This window comes from Ranitomeya imitator, chromosome 2 (assembly GCF_032444005.1).
Source record: "Ranitomeya imitator isolate aRanImi1 chromosome 2, aRanImi1.pri, whole genome shotgun sequence".
Lineage (NCBI taxonomy): Eukaryota > Metazoa > Chordata > Amphibia > Anura > Dendrobatidae > Ranitomeya > Ranitomeya imitator.
The window spans coordinates 743,244,451-743,266,358 of record NC_091283.1 but is presented as its reverse complement, the minus strand read 5'-3'; the positions used below and the strand labels follow the sequence as shown (position 1 = coordinate 743,266,358).

Sequence of the window (21,908 nt, the reverse complement as noted above, 5' to 3'; positions counted from 1 at the left end):
AGAGGTGGCGCACAGTGTAATTACAAGACAATGGCAGAGCTGGCGGATTCTTAGTGGGACGGTGCTGATTCTTAGTGGGATGGTGCGGATTATTAGTGGGACGGGCGCGGATTATTAGTGGGACGGTGCTGATTCTTAGTGGGACGGTGCTGATTCTTAGTGGGATTTCGGATGCTTAGTGTGACGGTGCGGATTCTTAGTGGGACGGTGCGGATTCTTAGTGGGACGGTGCGGATTCTTAGTGGGACGGTGCGGATTCTTAGTGGGACGGTGCGGAGTTTTAGTGGGACGGTGCGGATTCTTAGTGGGATTTCGGATGCTTAGTGTGACGGTGCGGATTCTTAGTGGGATGGTGCGGATTCTTAGTGGGACGGTGCGGATTCTTAGTGGGACGGTGCGGATTCTTAGTGGGACGGTGCGGAGTTTTAGTGGGACGGTGCGGATTCTTAGTGGGACGGTGCTGATTCTTAGTGGGACGGTGCGGATTCTTAGTGGGACGGTGCGGATTCTTAGTGGGACGGTGCGGATTCTTAGTGGGACGGTGCTGATTCTTAGTGGGACGGTGCTGATTCTTAGTGGGACGGTGCTGATTCTTAGTGGGACGGTGCTGATTCTTAGTGGGACGGTGCTGATTCTTAGTGGGACGGTGCTGATTCTTAGTGGGACGGTGCGGATTCTTAGTGGGACGGTGCGGATTCTTAGTGGGACGGTGCTGATTCTTAGTGGGACGGTGCTGATTCTTATTGGGACGGTGCTGATTCTTAATGGGACGGTGCAGATTCTTAGTGGGATGGTGCTGATTCTTAGTGGGACGATGCGGATTCTTAGTGGGACGATGCGGATTCTTAGTGGGACGGTGCTGATTCTTAGTGGGACGATGCGGATTCTTAGTGGGATGGTGCGGATTCTTAGTGGGATTTCGGATTCTTATTGGGACGATGCGGATTCTTAGTGGGACGGTGCTGATTCTTAGTGGGACGATGCGGATTCTTAGTGGGACGGTGCTGATTCTTAATGGGACGGTGCTGATTCTTCATGGGATGGTGCTGATTCTTAATGGGATGGTGCTGATTCTTCGTGGGATGGTGCTGATTCTTAGTGGGACGGGTGCTGATTCTAAGTGGGATGGTACTGATTCTTAGTGGGACGGGCGCGGATTCTTAGTGGGACGGTGCGGATTCTTAGTGGGACGGTGCGGATTCTTAGTGGGACGGCGCGGATTCTTAGTAGGACGGGCGCAGATTCTTAGTGGGATGGTGCTGATTCTTAATGGGATGGTGCTGATTCTTCGTGGGATGGTGCTGATTCTTAGTGGGACGGGTGCTGATTCTAAGTGGGATGGTACTGATTCTTAGTGGGACGGGCGCGGATTCTTAGTGGGACGGTGCGGATTCTTAGTGGGACGGTGCGGATTCTTAGTGGGACGGTGCGGATTCTTAGTGGGACGGCGCGGATTCTTAGTAGGACGGGCGCAGATTCTTAGTGGGATGGTGCTGATTCTTAGTGGGATTTCGGATGCTTAGTGTGACGGTGCGGATTCTTAATGGGACGGGGCGGATTCTTAGTGGGACGGTACGGATTCTTAGTGGGACGGTGCGGATTCTTAGTGGGACGGTGCGGATTCTTAGTGGGACGGTGCGGATTCTTAGTGGGACGGTGCGGATTCTTAGTGGGACGGGTGCTGATTCTTAGTGGGATTTCAGATGCTTAGTGTGACGGTGCGGATTCTTAGTGGGAAGGTGCGGATTCTTAGTGTGACGGTGCGGATTCTTAGTGGGACGGGTGCTGATTCTTAGTGGAACGATGCGGATTGTTAGTGGGACGGGTGCTGATTCTTAGTGGGATGATGCGGATTCTTAGTGGGACCAGTGCGGATTCTTAGTGGGACGGTGCAGATTCTTAATTGGACAGGCGCAGATTCTTAGTAGGACTATTCGGATTCTTAGTGGGACGATGCGGATTCTTATTGGACGGTGCGGATTCTTAGTGGGACGGTGCGGATTCTTAGTGGGACGGTGCGGATTCCTAGTTGGATGGCACGGATTCTTAGTGGGACGGGCGCGGAATGTCGCCGCAGACTTCAACTTTCGGGCTCCTGTAGATTTTGGTGAAAAATGTGCGTGTGAGTTTGTGGTGGAATTGTCCCGGCCATGGGCCTGGCAAGGGTTAATCCACAGTGGACAACACAAAAAGGAATGACGTTCTGCAGAGGTCGGGGTGAAGGAACGTGCCGGAAATCTCTACGACGTGTGCTCTCCTCTGCACGGCCGATCTGTGTTAGGGCTGGTGCGCACTGAGGGGATTTTAGGAACAGAAACTCAAATTCGGCGTCAAAAGTAATCTAAAAGTTGTCGTTTTCTAAAAATTCAGGAATAAGACGTGTGTGCACGAGGCCTTACACCATGATACACTGGAGAATAACTGCAGGAAATCTGCACCTAATACACAAAGCATGTGGCTCTGTGTCCTCAGAGACATCCGCAGGCGCAGACAATGTGGCGCCCCCTGTTCTGGAGCAGCAGATGTCTGGCGGACAGGACACAGTGCAGATTTGGTCCATTTCCCGTTTTTACCATCAGAGAGAAATTCTGATTTTTCTCCCACCATTAAAGGGAGACTGGTGCTGCCAGAACCGCAGGCAGCAGGAATCGCACACGGCTGCTAGAGATGGTGGCAATCCGTTCTCTGGACGGCATCCATCGGTCCCATCAATAATCTGTGGCTGCACGGTAGGAGCCTTAGGATCGCCACTTCCCTGACAGCATCCTTGGCTCTTGGTTTGGTTATCCGGCCTAATGTGACATGTTGCCAGGCCGGCTAAGAGCCGCCAGCCGCCAATGTTGGGAGCTAGGAGGCTGATCACTAGGCTCTCGTCTCACCGCCATAGAGGCGCAGCACTGTGAATCAGTTTGCACCGTCTCTCCTGGCCACGTCAGTGCATGTATGTTTTGAAAAACCGGCTGTGGACTTTCCATCTTGGAAACCTAATTTGAGGAAAGTCGCATACGACCTCTACGTGGCCCACTTCCTTAGGGCCGGAGCGGACCAGCGTATATTTTGTCATCCAAGAAAATCACATTAATTATGCTATCATCCTCTGACCAGACTGATGAGAGTTTGATCAGAGTGCGATGAGAAGAAGTTGGAGAAAAAATGTTCTCCATCATCTCCATTTTGTCAGTGCTCAGAAATTTGACTGCAGTCAGATGTCGTCCAAGTGCAGTCTGATGTTTTCCACTCATTGACTTGCATGGCTGAGAGCGATCTGAATACTGGATTAAACTTGGGCATGTAGCGAGTTTTTCCTCTGATGTGTGCCCGTCCCCGTGAAATAACTTTGGTCACAGTGCGACCCGGTGTTTTGCTGGATCGCACTCGGATTGAAAATACGCTCATGCCCTTAGACTGACAGGTCTCCATCTGTGTATTCTGTGAGTCAAGGGAAGTGGGGTGGGAAGAAGCTGCTCGGGACGTTCCTGGCACTCGTCATACAAGTTCCATAGTCCCTAGCTGACCAATCACAGTATGTGTTCAGTGAAACGCTCACATCTGTAATAATGCAGCCAGTGCCTGATTCATGCGGCTTGTGGTTCGGGCAGCATGAATCTCCTGTCCAAGTTCCCATTAATAGGTAGGAGAAGCTAGTGAATTCTTTTTATTTCTTTTTTTTGGTACAAGAACGATCTGCATGCACCACACTGATGGTAACAATGGATACACCGACTAAAAATGGGTGAAAATCAGATCAGCACCCTGGTAAAAGAAAAAAAACAAAACAATCTGTTTCTTTTTATTTGCAAAAAAAAAACATCTGAATGTGTCCTTAAAATGACAACAAACTGTCCACAGCTGTGACGACTCATAACAAAAATCACATCGCCCTTCATTCTGTGTTTTTGAAGTCACATTGCCGTTGCCCAAGCACGATCCTCAAAATATAGCCACAAAATCTTAACATTCAAGTGTTTTATTGTGGATATTTGGTGACAATTAGTACTGAGAAGTGAAGAAGCATTGACTGGTTGCTATGGGTAAATAAGTCAGTTTTGCTAGACAGTTTTGATTATCTCCCCCATTGTGTGCACTTTTAACAAGACACTCTTTACTACTCAATGCCTATGTTGCTGACCACCTTTGTAATTAGCAGTGGCCGGCCTTGTAGGCAAGGAGCACAGCACTTACAAGCTCTTTTCTATAGTGCTAGTAAGGATTGCTCTGAACTTGTCTGGTTCCAGAATGTTTCAGTGCCTTTGCTGGTATCATAGTTAGGCCGGTTTCACACGTCAGTGGCTCCGGTACGTGAGGTGACAGTTTCCTCACGTACCGGAGACACTGACTCACGTAGACACATTAAAATCAATGTGTCTCTGCACATGTCAGCGTGTTTTCACGGACCGTGTGTCCGTTTGAAAAACACGGAGACATGTCAGTGTTTGTGGGAACGCACGGATCATACGGACCCATTAAAGTCAATGGGTCCGTGTAAAACACGTACCGCACACGGATGCTGTCCGTGTGCAGTCCGTGTGCCGTGCAGGAGACAGCGCTACTGTAAGCGCTGTCCCCCCAGCTTGTGGTGCTGAAGCCCCATTCATTTCTTCTCTCCAGCAGCGTTCGCTGGAGAGAAGGAATGAAAAATCATTTAAAAAAAATTTTTGTTGTTAAAATAAAGTTCCCGGTAATCTCCCCCCTCTTACCCTCTGTGCGCCCGCCCGCTGGCATTAAAATACTTACCCAGCTCCCTCGGTGCTTCCTCTCAGCGATGCAGCTCTTCCTGTATGAGTGGTCACGTGGTGCCGCACATTACAGTGATGAATATGCGGCTCCACCTCCCATAGGGGTGGAGCCGCATATTCATCACTGTAATAAGCGGCACCACGTGACTGCTCATACAGGAAGAGCTGCGACACTGAGAGGATGGAAGCGCCGAGGGAGCTGGGTAAGTATTTTAATGCCAGCGGTTGGGCGCACAGGGGGTGGGAGGGGGGAGATTACCGGGAACTTTATTTTAACAACAAAAACATTTTAAAAAAAATGATTTTTCATTCCTTCTCTCCAGCAAACGCTGCTGGGAGAAGGAATGAATTTTGGATTCAGCACCCAAAGCAGGGCACAGCGCTTAACTCTAGTTCTGTCTCCTGCACGGTGCATGTGGTACCCAGTCGGCACACGGCTGCCGCACGTGTGCCACGTGAGCACACGGACATCCGGTACCAATTTTTCCGGTACCAGAATTATCTGGACGTGTGGGACAGGCCTAAAGCACACAGCGTGGGCCGGTGGTGCAATGATGCTGCTGGTTTGATCTGAACTATCAGGAGTGCGCTGTCCCTGTCAATCAAGCAGGGCGCTGGGGAGCCACCTTAGTGGGGTGATGACTTGCAGCGGTGTACACCGAGAATGATGTGATCAAGAAATAACTTCCAGTGAAAAGAGATCTTGGGTGTAAGCCAGGCATGGACCAAAGCGGTCAGAGGAGGATGTCAAGAATCCTTCTGATTAACTAGCAGTGCCCTTGTTTCCTAAGGGAAACAGAAAGGTAAGGCTCTACAGGGCAAAAGAGCACAAGAATTGGATCATTGCATGGTGGAAAAACATTTCTGATGAACACCGGATTCACATCCCTGTGTCGTGGTCATGGATTGCGATAGCCAATGCCTTTGAGAGCCCCGGACTACTTCCATGAATCACAGACCATGACCCTCAAATGTGTGAATACAGCCAAATCCAGATTTCCATAGTTACATAGTTATTAAGGTTGAAGGAAGACTATATGTCCATCTAGTTCAACCCATAGCCTAACCTAACATGTTGATCCAGAGGAAGGCAAAAAAACCCCATGTGCAAAGAGTAAGCTCCACATTGGGGAAAAAAATTCCTTCCCGACTCCACATACGGCAATCAGACTAGTTCCCTGGATCAACGCCCTATCAAGGAATCTCGTGTATATACCCTGTAACATTATACTTTTCCAGAAAGGTATCCAGTCCCCTCTTAAATTTAAGTAATGAATCACTCATTACAACATCATACGGCAGAGAGTTCCATAGTCTCACTGCTCTTACAGTAAAGAATCCGCGTCTGTTATTATGCTTAAACCTTTTTTCCTCCAACCGCAGAGGATGCCCCCTTGTCCGTTTCAGGTCTATGATTAAAAAGATCATCAGAAAGGTCTTTGTACTGTCCCCTCATATATTTATACATTAAAATAAGATCACCCCTTAGTCTTCGTTTTTCCAAACTAAATAGCCCCAAGTGTAATAACCTATCTTGGTATTGCAGACCCCCCAGTCCTCTAATAACCTTGGTCGCTCTTCTCTGCACCCGCTCCAGTTCAGCTATGTCTTTCTTAAACACCGGAGACCAGAACTGTGCACAGTATTCTAAGTGTGGTCGAACTAGTGACTTGTATAGAGGTAAAATTATGTTCTCCTCATGAGCATCTATGCCTCTTTTAATGCATCCCATTATTTTATTTGCCTTTGTAGCAGCTGCCTGACACTGGCCACTGAATATGAGTTTGTCATCCACCCATACACCCAGGTCTTTTTCGTTGACCATTTTGCCCAGAGTTTTAGAATTAAGCACATAATTATACATCTTATTACTTCTACCCAAGTGCATGACCTTACATTTATCCCCATTAAAGCTCATTTGCCATTTATCAGCCCAAGCTTCTAGTTTACATAAATCATCCTGTAATATAAAATTGTCCTCCTCTGTATTGATTACCCTGCAGAGTTTAGTATCATCTGCAAATATTGAAATTCTACTCTGAATGCCCCCTACCAGGTCATTAATAAATATGTTAAAAAGAAGAGGGCCCAATACTGACCCCTGTGGTACCCCGCTGCTAACCGCTACCCAGTCCGAGTGTGCTCCATTAATAACAACCCTTTGTTTCCTATAGAACAAAATAGAAGAGAAAATCCAGCTTCCAAAAATATCCAATTTATTAAAGTTAAAATCCAAGGTCCAAAAACATGGTTCACAGGAGAGGAGATAGCAGCATGCTACGCGTTTCGAACACTAGGTTCTTTTTCAAAGCTGCCTACTATGCACCAGAATGAGGTTTAAATAGCAACTGTGACCAATCACAGTGAATTAATCCACACCTGATACATCAGTAATTATATACAATAAAAACGCAATAATATTGCAAAAGAGAAAAACAAAGAAAATATATAATACAGACATATAAAAAACATATAATATAACTAAACAGCATTGATCTCTCAGTAATGAAACATGATTTCCTTGCGAGCATTTAAACCCATGGGATAGCAAGTGTTAAGGCAAAACATCCAGTAGGCTTCACGCGTCATTAAGCGTCTTTTCAGATCTCCTCCTCTGGCTGTTATCAGAAGCTTTTCAATGCCGACAACCCGAAGGAATGCAGTATCTCTTTGATGACTGATAATAAAATGCTTAGAGGCGTGAGACATAGAGCGATTATTATTAGTAGAAACAACAATGTCAGTGATATGTTCAGAAATACGCGTCTTTAACATGCGAGTAGTGCAACCTATATAACTTAAATTACATTTAATGCATGTTATCATATAAACTACATTCTTACTATTGCAGTTAATAAATTGCTGAATTTTGTGTTCTTGTCTGTTACTACTATCAGTAAAGGAATGCATAACAATGGAATGCGCACATGTGCGACATTTAGAAGCACCACAATGATGAAAGCCTTTATGATGTAACCATGTGTGGGAGACCTTGCTAGATTTAAATAGGCTGGGTGAAAGAATATCAGACAAAGTGGTAGCCTTTTTTGCAATCACCTGACAGCCTGAAGACAGAATTTTGGAGAGAATCTCATCCTCATAAAGAATGGGAATGTTTTTCAAAATAAGAGATTTGATGTTATTGTATTGAGGACTGTATTTAATGGAGCAGAAATTTTTTTGGTTTTGATGCAATTTACTCTTATTTTTAGATAACAGCATGTCACTGCGTTTTTTATGTTGTACTATATTTTTGGCTCTATCCAGAGACCAATTAGAGTAGCCTCTTTTTTCTAATTTTTTACAACACAAATCAGTCTCTTGCTTTAAAATGCTAGCATCACTACAATTTCTGGTTATTCTAGTCAGCTCACCCACTGGTATAGACTTTATTGTATGTCCAGGATGACTGCTGGACGCATGTAAAATACTATTACCAGATAAAGGTTTATGAAATGTGGAAGTGGCAATACCAGAGCCAACAGTACTATGCAGCATCAAGTCCAAAAAGGAAATCATGTGTGAATTATGGCTGCATGTAAAACAGAGATTAAATTCATTAGAATTGAGATAACTGAGGAACTCCGGTATGGTAGATTCATCGCCACTCCATATGAGGAGCAAATCATCGATATATCTACCATACCAGAATATGTCCATCAAAAATGGATTACGATCCGAATAAAGAAATAATTCCTCCCAGTATGACATTACCAAATTAGCAACGGATGGTGAATGTTTGCCTCCCATAGAAACTCCTTTACATTGGAGAAAAAACTGCTGATCAAAGAAAAAATAATTGTGAGTCATTAAAAAAACAATAACCTGCAAGATATAATTGCACAAATCAATGGTGTAATTACTGTACTTATGCAAATGAAATTCAAGTGCTTGAATAACAATATTTTGTGGAATGCAGGTGTACAGAGAGATGACATCACAACTTATCCATTGAAATCCATCACACCATACAATATTAGAGAGCTTCGGGTTGTCGGTATTGAAAAGCTTCTGATAACAGCCAGAGGAGGAGATCTGAAAAGACGCTTAATGACGCGTGAAGCCTACTGGATGTTTTGCCTTAACACTTGCTATCCCATGGGTTTAAATGCTCGCAAGGAAATCATGTTTCATTACTGAGAGATCAATGCTGTTTAGTTATATTATATGTTTTTTATATGTCTGTATTATATATTTTCTTTGTTTTTCTCTTTTGCAATATTATTGCGTTTTTATTGTATATAATTACTGATGTATCAGGTGTGGATTAATTCACTGTGATTGGTCACAGTTGCTATTTAAACCTCATTCTGGTGCATAGTAGGCAGCTTTGAAAAAGAACCTAGTGTTCGAAACACGTAGCATGCTGCTATCTCCTCTCCTGTGAACCATGTTTTTGGACCTTGGATTTTAACTTTAATAAATTGGATATTTTTGGAAGCTGGATTTTCTCTTCTATTTTGTTCTATTGTTTCACGTGAAGACTGCACGGCATCCGGGCTTCCCCCACAACAAATGCCTAGTAGGTGAGCTGGTTTCTCTCCATTTTTTTTTTTTTCCTTTTGTGTTAGTCCAGTTTTGAAACCGTGCACACCTAGAGCCTGTATATACAAGTGCTAGCTTTGTCTAAATACGTTTGTGCTCTAAAGGCATTCAATTTTTTCTTCCTCTTTGTTTGTGGGTTTTTTGATATATATTTTTAAAATGAATGAAAGTCCAGAAAGAGCTCGTAAGGCTGCTCAGCTGTTTTCAATGGATCTTTCTTCCACAACTGATAGGTCTGAGTCAGACCTCTTCAGCACAGACGTTAACAAACTGGAAAAACTCATGATAAATGAAATGAAAGTGTGGTGGGATTTTACTACATTGGACAATTATGTGCAAAAAGACATGATCCCAAGAGGATTGCGCATTAAAAAAATTCCCACCACCATATATTCACAGCAGTTTGTGGATGAATGGAATATGATCCTAAGTAATTGCTCGACTAAATTAATGCAATTAATTATGAAATATGAGGACATTAAGCTGAAAAACATTCAGTCAGAAATTAATGACATTAAAACTAGTCTTGAAAAGAAAGATATCAATAAATATAATGAGGAATTAAAAAATATTAAAACGTCTCTATTGAAATCAGAGGATTTAATTATGAGCCGCAAGAAAAATAAATTTCAACGTGACTTAAGTGACTATCAAAATAATCAGGTATATGAATGGGGCAGGTGGCAGAAAGCATATAAAAGCCCTCGCCCTATCCTGAAACGTACTAATTCCTCTGATACATCTGAGCGCCGAGTCTCTTTCAGTTCCTCAGACATGGATTCTATGGATAATGGGTCTATTGAAACTGGTGGTGACGCAAACATCAATCAAAGTATGGACAACATCAACACTTACTACCGTAGACCAAGAAGAATTAATTCAAAAAACGCAAGAGGCGCGGGGGCCGTAAACACCGCAGGAAACTTCCGCATGGCTACCCGCAACAGAAAGTAACATCTTTTTCAGGTGATTTTTCTAATATTTTAAATATTTCCAGCTGTGATCTTTCAGTTGAACAATTGCAAGTGTTGTCTTTGGGACTTAAATATGCATCGGATCAACGATTTGATTTATTTCATACATTGATGGACATTAATAGATTTATTCGCAATTTGACAGTTAAAAGACATTTTTTTAAACAGGAATCAACTGTCACTGCGGACACTTCTGTTGTTATAAATGAATTCTGTGATCTCACATTTAATGAACAATGTCTTTTGATGAACTTGAATGAATTGAATGGTTCTAATGTATCTTTGAATCGCGATGTAAATCAAGCTGATCAATTCATAACAAAAAATCCATCATTCTACCCCATTCATTCGAGGGTAGATTGCATGGACAGATTCCAGGCTGTCATGGAACGAGATTTAAGATCTTTGGATACATATGTCCAGCAAGAAACTCACAAAGGTAATTTAAATTGGAAGCAGCGCAGAGCTCTCCATGAAATTAAAAAAATGGACGAGATCACTATAAAAAAGGCAGACAAAGGTGGCCTAATTGTGGTGATGGACACATTGGTCTACAAAGAACAAATGAATGATCTCCTAAATGACAGCACCACGTATAGAAAATTACTCTCAGATCCTACATCTTCTTACAAAAAGGAATTGTTCAGTTTGATTGATGATGGTGCAGCTCTGGGTGTTCTTACTAGAACACATGCTGAATACCTAAAGGTTGATTGCCCCATTATACCTACAATATATGGCTTACCCAAGGTACATAAAGGTGTTACACCTCCACCAATGCGCCCTATATTATCAGGGATGGGCTCTCTAACAGAACATCTTAGTCAATGGGTAGATTCCCTCTTACAGCCATTGGTTACGAGAGTTCCAGGATTCTTGAGAGATTCGAGAGATGTTTTACATCAGCTCTCTAATATTGTATGGTGTGATGGATTTCAATGGATAAGTTGTGATGTCATCTCTCTGTACACCTGCATTCCACAAAATATTGTTATTCAAGCACTTGAATTTCATTTGCATAAGTACAGTAATTACACCATTGATTTGTGCAATTATATCTTGCAGGTTATTGTTTTTTTAATGACTCACAATTATTTTTTCTTTGATCAGCAGTTTTTTCTCCAATGTAAAGGAGTTTCTATGGGAGGCAAACATTCACCATCCGTTGCTAATTTGGTAATGTCATACTGGGAGGAATTATTTCTTTATTCGGATCGTAATCCATTTTTGATGGACATATTCTGGTATGGTAGATATATCGATGATTTGCTCCTCATGTGGAGTGGCGATGAATCTACCATACCGGAGTTCCTCAGTTATCTCAATTCTAATGAATTTAATCTCTGTTTTACATGCAGCCATAATTCACACATGATTTCCTTTTTGGACTTGATGCTGCATAGTACTGTTGGCTCTGGTATTGCCACTTCCACATTTCATAAACCTTTATCTGGTAATAGTATTTTACATGCGTCCAGCAGTCATCCTGGACATACAATAAAGTCTATACCAGTGGGTGAGCTGACTAGAATAACCAGAAATTGTAGTGATGCTAGCATTTTAAAGCAAGAGACTGATTTGTGTTGTAAAAAATTAGAAAAAAGAGGCTACTCTAATTGGTCTCTGGATAGAGCCAAAAATATAGTACAACATAAAAAACGCAGTGACATGCTGTTATCTAAAAATAAGAGTAAATTGCATCAAAACCAAAAAAATTTCTGCTCCATTAAATACAGTCCTCAATACAATAACATCAAATCTCTTATTTTGAAAAACATTCCCATTCTTTATGAGGATGAGATTCTCTCCAAAATTCTGTCTTCAGGCTGTCAGGTGATTGCAAAAAAGGCTACCACTTTGTCTGATATTCTTTCACCCAGCCTATTTAAATCTAGCAAGGTCTCCCACACATGGTTACATCATAAAGGCTTTTATCATTGTGGTGCTTCTAAATGTCGCACATGTGCGCATTCCATTGTTATGCATTCCTTTACTGATAGTAGTGTGGCACCCCTAGGGGTATTTGCCACAAAAATAGTTACTGACAGTAAGTACAAATACTAAAATAGCAAGACTGCACTACCACCTCCGGCCAGAAGGGGGAGCTCCAGAGACTCCCCTTGATCCATTTTGGTCTGAGAGAAGAAATGGCAGTTGGGCCAAGGAGCTGAAAGTGAGAGGTCATACAGTTGAATATCTAACAGCCCTGTGACTGTTACCAGGCCTAAATCACCGGCCTGAGGAGAAGAGGGATAGAGAAAAAGGACATTGTGAGAACCGGGTAGCATTAATCACTACCCAGAACAGGCGCAAAGACGGATACCGGATCCGTGGCTGTATTCATTATATATAATACAGCAACCGGAAAAACGTGAGGTGATATCAGCTTCACTAGGGTCGGATGCAGCAACAGACACAGAGTTCAGCGGTACTCCCAGAGGGGGTAAACCGATAAAAGGACTCGGGTTGCCCGTCGAACCAGGACCCGGAGGGGACAGATTGGGCCGGCAGCCAGTTCACATACAGCAGCAGGGCCACACAGAAATTGCGCACAATAAGAGGCGAAGACCCCGGCAGGGTCAAAGTAACTCAGAGTTCCCATACAGACTCCGGTGACAGGACTGGTTGTAAATCCTTTTATGTTAAAGTAAACTGGTTAAACGTTTCAGTGCCTCAGTCTTTCATTTGGACAATAGCCATCTATCCAGGATCGAGATCGTCACCGCTGGGAGAACCTGCTGCTGATCAAGTAAGTGCCTGTCCCCTCATGATACCCCTTACACTGTGCATTGCCTGAGGCCACAGCACCGGGTCAAGCCACCCGTGACATCCCCCTCAAGAGACAGACTCCATTGGTCCGGTGCTGGGTATCCCGGTCTCCTGGGCGTCACAATTGGCGTCAAGAACAGGATCTAGCCAGCCCGTATGCCGGGTATTGTGTGCCGTGATTGGAGCCCAAAACTGTGAAAACTGGGATGAAAAATCTTGAAAATTGACTTTATTAAAGAAAAATCCATTCCCCATTGAAAACTATTGAAAGTGACTTTTCCCCATTGGTTATAATGGAGTAAAGATGGCCGCCATCCCCTGAGGTAATCACTTCATAACCGTTAGGCACGAGACTGTTAATTGAGCTACGCCATCACCTGAGCCCCAGTCTAACTGAAAAACTTCAGAATCCGCCATTACAGAGCGCGGTGGGTGGGAGCAGCAGGGGGCGTGTCATTGTGGGCGGCACCAAGCTGAGCGCTCTGACATCAGAGCAAGGGGAAAATCGATCCTGCTGCACAGCGGAACGAATCTACACTATCCCGACGGAAGCGGAGGACCGGAAGGGTCCGGATTAACTAAGGGGGCACAGTATGTCGCAGCACGGAGACGCCGCAGCACTCGGCAACGCTAATGCAGCTGAAAGACAGAGTGTCAATAGAGAGTCCGGCAGCGCAGCGGTGCAAGGAGTGGCGCCCATCATGCCGGTGCTGATGCCATATACCCCGGGTGGCCCATGGCTTCCAATGTATGAAGGTGAGCCTAATACCCTTGACGATTTCAGAGAAAAGATGCTGGCCCATTTTGACATGTTCCCTGTGGGTGAAGTTCAGCGTGTTAGTCTCCTGATGATGCAGTTAAGTGGCCATGCTAAGCGAGAAGTCACAGCATGGGCAGCTGATCTAAAAGGCACTGTTGAACGCATATTTGCTGGATTAAAAGCTACATTTGAAACCACGGCCAGCAGCAAAGCTAAAATACGATTCTTTAGTTGCAAACAAAAAGCTAATGAGGGCGTGAGAGACTTTGCCTTAAACCTGCAGGAAGCCCTTAAATCACTTACACTGGCTGAACCCATTTTTAACACCGGAGCGGATAAACTGCTAAGAGATCAATTTATTGAGGGACTCTACACCCCTTCTCACCGGGGGCATGTGAGCATGCTTGTTTTTAAGAACCCTGAATTGACATTTGCCCAATTAAAGGAGAGCGCTATACGTCTCCAGCTGGCAGAGGCACCTCGGGATCAGGATCCTGCGCAACCCATGGCAGAGGCACCTCAACAACAGGGAGTGCCAGTGACATCAGCTATGTCTGGGGCCATTGCTAAGCCCCTGGGGCCCAGTACTAATGAGGCTCTTCAACAAAAGCTTGACTCTTTAGCTGATGTTGTTGCTTCAATGGCTAAAACCATGCAGGAGATGAGAGGACACAAGATGGAGTTGGCAAACTGTAGAGAGGATGTTCCATGGATGAGACCCCGGAGATACCCGACATGGAGAGGACGACCCCGCGACCGCTACCAACCGGATGGACAGCCCATTTGCCGCCGTTGCCAGCAGCCGGGCCACTTTGCACGAGATTGTGATTTAAACGGGAATCCCCTGGGAATGCGGGCCGCTTCGCAGGAATGAACTTTCAAGGCCCAACACCCTGGCACGACAGGTACATCGGAGGACGACCCATTATCCCTATCGTGCTGGACGGAATTCCCCTCAACGCTTTGCTGGACACAGGTTCCCAGATTTCATCTATACCGTATATCCTTTATAAGAGGTACTGGGCTGATGCAGATATTGATAAAGGGCCCTCTGATGTTGAACTAGATATATGGGCCAGTAATGGTAAGTTGGTACCGAAACTAGGATTCAGGGAGATGACCATAAAGATTGGTAAAGTAGAATTGAAGAAACAGGGTATAATTGTTGTTGATGTTGACCGGCGGAACTGTGAACCAACTGTATTGATAGGAATGAATGTGTTAGAGAATTGCTTTTCCGAAGTCATTTCTGTCTTACAGCAAATTGCTGAAACTGCCCAATCCTGCCAGCAGAGAGTTCTCCGGAGGGAAATAAAAGTATTGATGTTAAGGCAACAGGTAGAAGTTGCAGGTGGAGAAATCGGCAGTGTGAGGGTAAGTGATCCAACGTCTATTGTAATCCCACCAAAAACAGAAATGCTGGTATGGTGTAGAGCAGCCATTGGTACTAAGGGACGAGATTATCAAGCCTTAATAGAACCAGTGTACACCGACAGCAGGCCCACTATACTCACAGCACGAGGGATAGTCGAGGTACACCGGGGACGAGTGCCGGTACGACTTTTGAACTGTGGAGAGGAAGAGGTCACTTTGCCAAGGTATGCTACAATGGCAAAGCTATATACTGTTGACAACAATGCCATCACAACCATTGAGCCCTTAGAACCAACCTGTCAGGTGGAAGGCAATGGCTCAGATGGAGAAATGGAGGATTGGTGCCAACAGCTACACGTGGGCATAAATTCAACACCTACCCATCAAAAACAAGGGGTGTATAGGCTAGTGACCGAATATGAACAAGTCTTCAGTAAACACCCATTGGACTTCGGACGGATAGAAGGGGTAGAACACACAATCCCCACAGGTGACCATCCCCCAATAAAAGAAAGATATAGACCCATACCGCCCGCTCACTATCAATGTGCAAAAGATATGCTGAGGGAAATGAAACAGGCCGGGGTAATAAGAGACAGCTGTAGCCCCTGGGCGGCCCCTCTAGTGATTGTCAAAAAAAAGGACGGAACCATGAGAATGTGCGTAGACTACCGGAAGATTAATAACATCACCCATAAAGACGCCTACCCCTTGCCTAGGATAGAAGAGTCCTTAACTGCTTTGAAATCTGCTAATTATTTTTCCACCTTAGACTTAACAAGCGGGTATTGGCAAGTCCCTGTGGCTGAGAGAGATAAGGAAAAGACGGCATTCACCACACCAATGGGTCTATGTGAATTTAATCGCATGCCGTTCGGACTCTGCAACGCATCCGGTACCTTCCAGCGGCTGATGGAATGCTGCCTCGGACACAAGAACTTCGAGACCGTCCTCCTGTACCTAGATGATGTGATCGTCTACTCAAAGACTTACTAGACCTGGCAGAAGTGTTCGAAGCCTTATCCAGGTATGGCATGAAAGTCAAGCCATCCAAATGTCACCTTCTCAAGCCAAAGGTACAGTACCTGGGACACATCGTGAGTTCGGAGGGAGTAGCACCAGATCCCGAGAAAATAAGCGCCATAAGGGATTGGCCAAGACCTACCAGCGCAAAAGAAGTGAGACAATTCCTGGGATTGGTGGGTTACTATCGCAGATTTATAAAAGGATTTACCAAGTTGGCAGCACCCTTGCAAGACACCTTGGTAGGGCAGACGAAGAAACCTTCAAACCGAAACCCTCCTTTTCAGTGGAACGACGAAAGGGAAGACTCCTTTGAACAACTAAAGAAGGCACTAACCGGAGAAGAGGTTCTGGCATACCCAGATTACCATAAACCTTTCATCCTCTACACCGATGCCAGTAATGTGGGACTAGGAGCGGTGCTGTCACAAAAGCAAGAAGGTCGGGAGAAAGTCATCGCCTTTGCAAGTAGAAAGCTCCGGCCTACTGAAAGAAATTCAGAAAATTACAGCTCCTTCAAATTGGAACTACTGGCAGTAGTTTGGGCTGTGACGGAGCGTTTCAAACACTATCTGGCCGCTGCAGAATTTATTGTCTATACTGACAACAATCCGTTGACCCACCTGGACACAGCCAAATTAGGTGCGTTAGAACAGCGATGGATAGCCCGGTTATCTAATTACAACTTCATAATCAAGTATCGAGCAGGTCGCAAGAATGGAAATGCCGATGCCCTATCCCGGATGCCACACTTGAGAGATGTAGAAGAGGAAACGGGGGAGTTTGAAGAAATTGAACTACCAGCCTTCCATCGTCCCAAGGCAAAACATCATCAGTCAAGTACCTATCAGAAACAACAAGAGGTGAATTTTAATCCGTTAGCACACCATAGATGGGCTGACACCCAAGACAGCAATCCGGCTGTGAAGTTGGTGAAGGAACTGTTGACTGAGCAAAGTGCATATCCCTATGAGGATGCCCCAGAAGAGACGCATCAACTCTGGAAAGAGAGAGGCAAAATGTTCCTGTATCAAGGGAAGCTCTGTAGAAGATACACCAATCCGAAAACACATGAATTGGTTTGGCAGATTATTGTGCCTAAACAAGATGTGAAGATGGTCCTCGAAGCTTACCATAATGGTGCTGGTCACTTTGGTTGGAAAAAGTTAGAAGTACTTCTAAGAGAAAGATTTTATTGGGTCGGGATGAGAAAATCAATCGAACAGTGGTGCAGAAATTGTGGCCCGTGTAACCTCAGAAGAAACGATCAAAAGAACCAAAGAGCACCACTGCAGCCCATAATCACCAAACAACCACTTGAACTTGTAGCCATGGACCACGTGAAGTTGACACCAAGCCGGTCCGGCTATGTCTATGCCTTGACCATCGTGGACCATTATTCACGTTTCTTGGTAGTAGTACCCGTAAAAGATCTGACAGCAAAAACAGCAGCCAAAGCATTCCAAACGTACTTTTGTAGACCCCATGGATATCCGGAACAGGTTCTCACCGACCAAGGTACAGCCTTTGAATCAGAGATCTTCAGAGAATTCTGTAATATGTATGGTTGCAAAAAGATCCGGACGACGGCCTATCATCCACAAACAAACGGCTTATGCGAGAAGATGAACCATATTGTAATAGACCTACTAAAGACTTTACCTGAGACAGAAAGGAATCAATGGCCAGAGAAATTGCCTGATTTGGTGGATCTGTATAATCATGTCCCGGTGAGCTCCACCAACTGCACCCCAGCTTACCTTATGCGTGCAAGACCCGGCCAATTACCAATCGATCTAGAAATGGGAATTCTGAAACCAGACGCAGAAGTTCAAGACTCCAATTGGGATATCATACGGCAAAAGCAGTATCGCCAAGTGCAAGAGAGTGTGGAAAGAAGCCTTCAGCAAACTAGAGAAAGACAAGAGCGAACTTTCAACCAGAATGCTCTAGCGACCCCATTAAGACCGGGTGACCAAGTGCTCAAGAGAAATCGTCGAACCAATAAACTGGACAATCAGTGGGAAGCCGTACCCTACACAGTTTTACCAACAAGAGTGGATAATCCTAAAATGTGTCTCATTAGCAAAAACGGAGGCTTAACATCTGTACTAGTGTCACGAGACAATCTTAAATTATGTCCGGAAGCATTGAAAGAGCCAGACGTTGTCCAGCCAGAACCAGAAGTTATTCAACCCATACAGGTTCAACCAGTAAAGGAAAAAGAAGAGGAAGTGTATCACACCTGTATAGGAGACTTTCCCAAAACCCTACTAACATACCATGGTGCAGTAGTGGTTCCCATGGTGGCCTTTTACCCAACACCGAACCCAATACCAGAAGTCCCAAGACAGGAAGAGGCTGACCCCGTACTACAGGAGGTTCCAGGCCAGGAAGAACAGATTCCTGGTCAGAGTAATCCCATTCACGGTGGACTTGCCAACTCCATAGTCGTGGAATTATCTTTAGCAGAGCGGGCAGATACTACATCCGCAGTAGACAGTCGTACACCACATGAAGAGACACCGCTATTACGTAGATCACAGCGTAGTACCCAGGGTCAATTACCGGCCAGGTATGCAGATTACCAACTATAAAGCTCATAATGTGAATTGTATATATGTTATGCCGTATATAGTTAAACAGAAAATGTAGTATAGTCATTGCTATCAGTCTGCAACGTTTAAGCCCTGTGCCTACAGAGACTTGTCTGTATGAACTTATTGCATATTCTTGAACTTTTTATCAGCCCGGAGGCACTAAATCAAAGCTCCGGAAAGACTGCTTTTTGAACTTTGCTTTTTGCTCTTTTCGAACTTTCTTTAGACTTTATATTGATAACTCCGTTGGAAAAATGGAACTAAATTCCTGGACACTAAGTACAGTGCCGTTCCTAATACCTTCAAGGATAGAACTGTATTAATGGACGCTATTTGAAGTGACTTTTTACAGAACTCTATTTTTGTTTCCTTGAGTGGTTTTTGTAACTTTTCATTTTTAAGACTCTGTACATATTAATTGTTATTTCAAAATGTTATTGTCCCACAGTCCCGGAGTACTGTTCTTAACTAAGGGGGAATGTGGCACCCCTAGGGGTATTTGCCACAAAAATAGTTACTGACAGTAAGTACAAATACTAAAATAGCAAGACTGCACTACCACCTCCGGCCAGAAGGGGGAGCTCCAGAGACTCCCCTTGATCCATTCTGGTCTGAGAGAAGAAATGGCAGTTGGGCCAAGGAGCTGAAAGTGAGAGGTCATACAGTTGAATATCTAACAGCCCTGTGACTGTTACCAGGCCTAAATCACCGGCCTGAGGAGAAGAGGGATAGAGAAAAAGGACATTGTGAGAACCGGGTAGCATTAATCACTACCCAGAACAGGCGCAAAGACGGATACCGGATCCGTGGCTGTATTCATTATATATAATACAGCAACCGGAAAAACGTGAGGTGATATCAGCTTCACTAGGGTCGGATGCAGCAACAGACACAGAGTTCAGCGGTACTCCCAGAGGGGGTAAACCGATAAAAGGACTCGGGTTGCCCGTCGAACCAGGACCCGGAGGGGACAGATTGGGCCGGCAGCCAGTTCACATACAGCAGCAGGGCCACACAGAAATTGCGCACAATAAGAGGCGAAGACCCCGGCAGGGTCAAAGTAACTCAGAGTTCCCATACAGACTCCGGTGACAGGACTGGTTGTAAATCCTTTTATGTTAAAGTAAACTGGTTAAACGTTTCAGTGCCTCAGTCTTTCATTTGGACAATAGCCATCTATCCAGGATCGAGATCGTCACCGCTGGGAGAACCTGCTGCTGATCAAGTAAGTGCCTGTCCCCTCATGATACCCCTTACACTGTGCATTGCCTGAGGCCACAGCACCGGGTCAAGCCACCCGTGACATCCCCCTCAAGAGACAGACTCCATTGGTCCGGTGCTGGGTATCCCGGTCTCCTGGGCGTCACAGTAGTAACAGACAAGAACACAAAATTCAGCAATTTATTAACTGCAATAGTAAGAATGTAGTTTATATGATAACATGCATTAAATGTAATTTAAGTTATATAGGTTGCACTACTCGCATGTTAAAGACGCGTATTTCTGAACATATCACTGACATTGTTGTTTCTACTAATAATAATCGCTCTATGTCTCACGCCTCTAAGCATTTTATTATCAGTCATCAAAGAGATACTGCATTCCTTCGGGTTGTCGGCATTGAAAAGCTTCTGATAACAGCCAGAGGAGGAGATCTGAAAAGACGCTTAATGACGCGTGAAGCCTACTGGATGTTTTGCCTTAACACTTGCTATCCCATGGGTTTAAATGCTCGCAAGGAAATCATGTTTCATTACTGAGAGATCAATGCTGTTTAGTTATATTATATGTTTTTTATATGTCTGTATTATATATTTTCTTTGTTTTTCTCTTTTGCAATATTATTGCGTTTTTATTGTATATAATTACTGATGTATCAGGTGTGGATTAATTCACTGTGATTGGTCACAGTTGCTATTTAAACCTCATTCTGGTGCATAGTAGGCAGCTTTGAAAAAGAACCTAGTGTTCGAAACGCGTAGCATGCTGCTATCTCCTCTCCTGTGAACCATGTTTTTGGACCTTGGATTTTAACTTTAATAAATTGGATATTTTTGGAAGCTGGATTTTCTCTTCTATTTTGTTCTATTGTTTCACGTGAAGACTGCACGGCATCCGGGCTTCCCCCACAACAAATGCCTAGTAGGTGAGCTGGTTTCTCTCCATTTTTTTTTTTTTCCTTTTCTTTGTTTCCTATCCCTGAGCCAGCTCTCAACCCACTTGCACATATTTTCCCCTATCCCCATTATTCTCATTTTATGTATCAACCTTTTGTGTGGCACCGTATCAAAAGCTTTTGAAAAGTCCATATACACTACATCCACTGGGTTCCCTTGGTCCAATCTGGAACTTACCTCTTCATAGAAACTGATCAAATTAGTCTGACATGAACGGTCCCTAGTAAACCCGTGCTGATACTGGGTCATGAGGTTATTCCTCTTCAGATACTCCAGTATAGCATCCCTTAGAATGCCCTCCAGTATTTTACCCACAGTAGAGGTTAAGCTTACTGGCCTATAATTTCCGAGTTCAGTTTTTGTCCCCTTTTTGAATATTGGCACCACATTTGCTATACGCCAGTCCTGTGGCACAGACCCTGTTATTATGGAGTCTTTAAAGATTAAAAATAATGGTCTATCAATAACTGTACTTAATTCCTGCAGTACTCGAGGGTGTATCCCATCCGGGCCCGGAGATTTGTCAATTTTAGTGATTTTTAGACGCCGCCGCACTTCCTGCTGGGTTAAGCAGGTGACATTTAATTGGGAATTTTTATCACTAGACATTTTGTCTGCCATGGGATTTTCTTGTGTAAATACTGATGAAAAAAAGTCATTTAGCATATTGGCTTTTTCCTCATCCTCATCCACCATCTCACCCAGACTATTTTTAAGGGGGCCAACACTATCATTTTTTAGTTTCTTACTATTTATGTAGTTAAAGAATATTTTAGGATTATTTTTACTCTCTCTGGCAATGAGTCTCTCTGTCTCAATCTTTGCTGCCTTGATTTGCTTTTTACAGAATTTATTTAATTTTCTGTATTTATTTAATGCCTCCTCACTACCTACTTCCTTTAATTCTCTAAATGCTTTCTTTTTGTCACTTATTGCGCCCCTTACAGCTC

General features: G+C 44.2%; 1 long non-coding RNA gene across 1 annotated transcript; it reads left to right on the top strand.

Annotated features, from left to right (window-relative positions):
* The first annotated feature begins 9,423 nt into the window (after positions 1 to 9,423).
* On the top strand, positions 9,424 to 20,841 carry LOC138665616 (uncharacterized). Its single transcript, XR_011318500.1, has 2 exons — positions 9,424 to 10,247; positions 20,364 to 20,841. It is a non-coding gene; the product is annotated as an uncharacterized lncRNA (long non-coding RNA).
* The last annotated feature ends 1,067 nt before the right edge of the window (positions 20,842 to 21,908 follow it).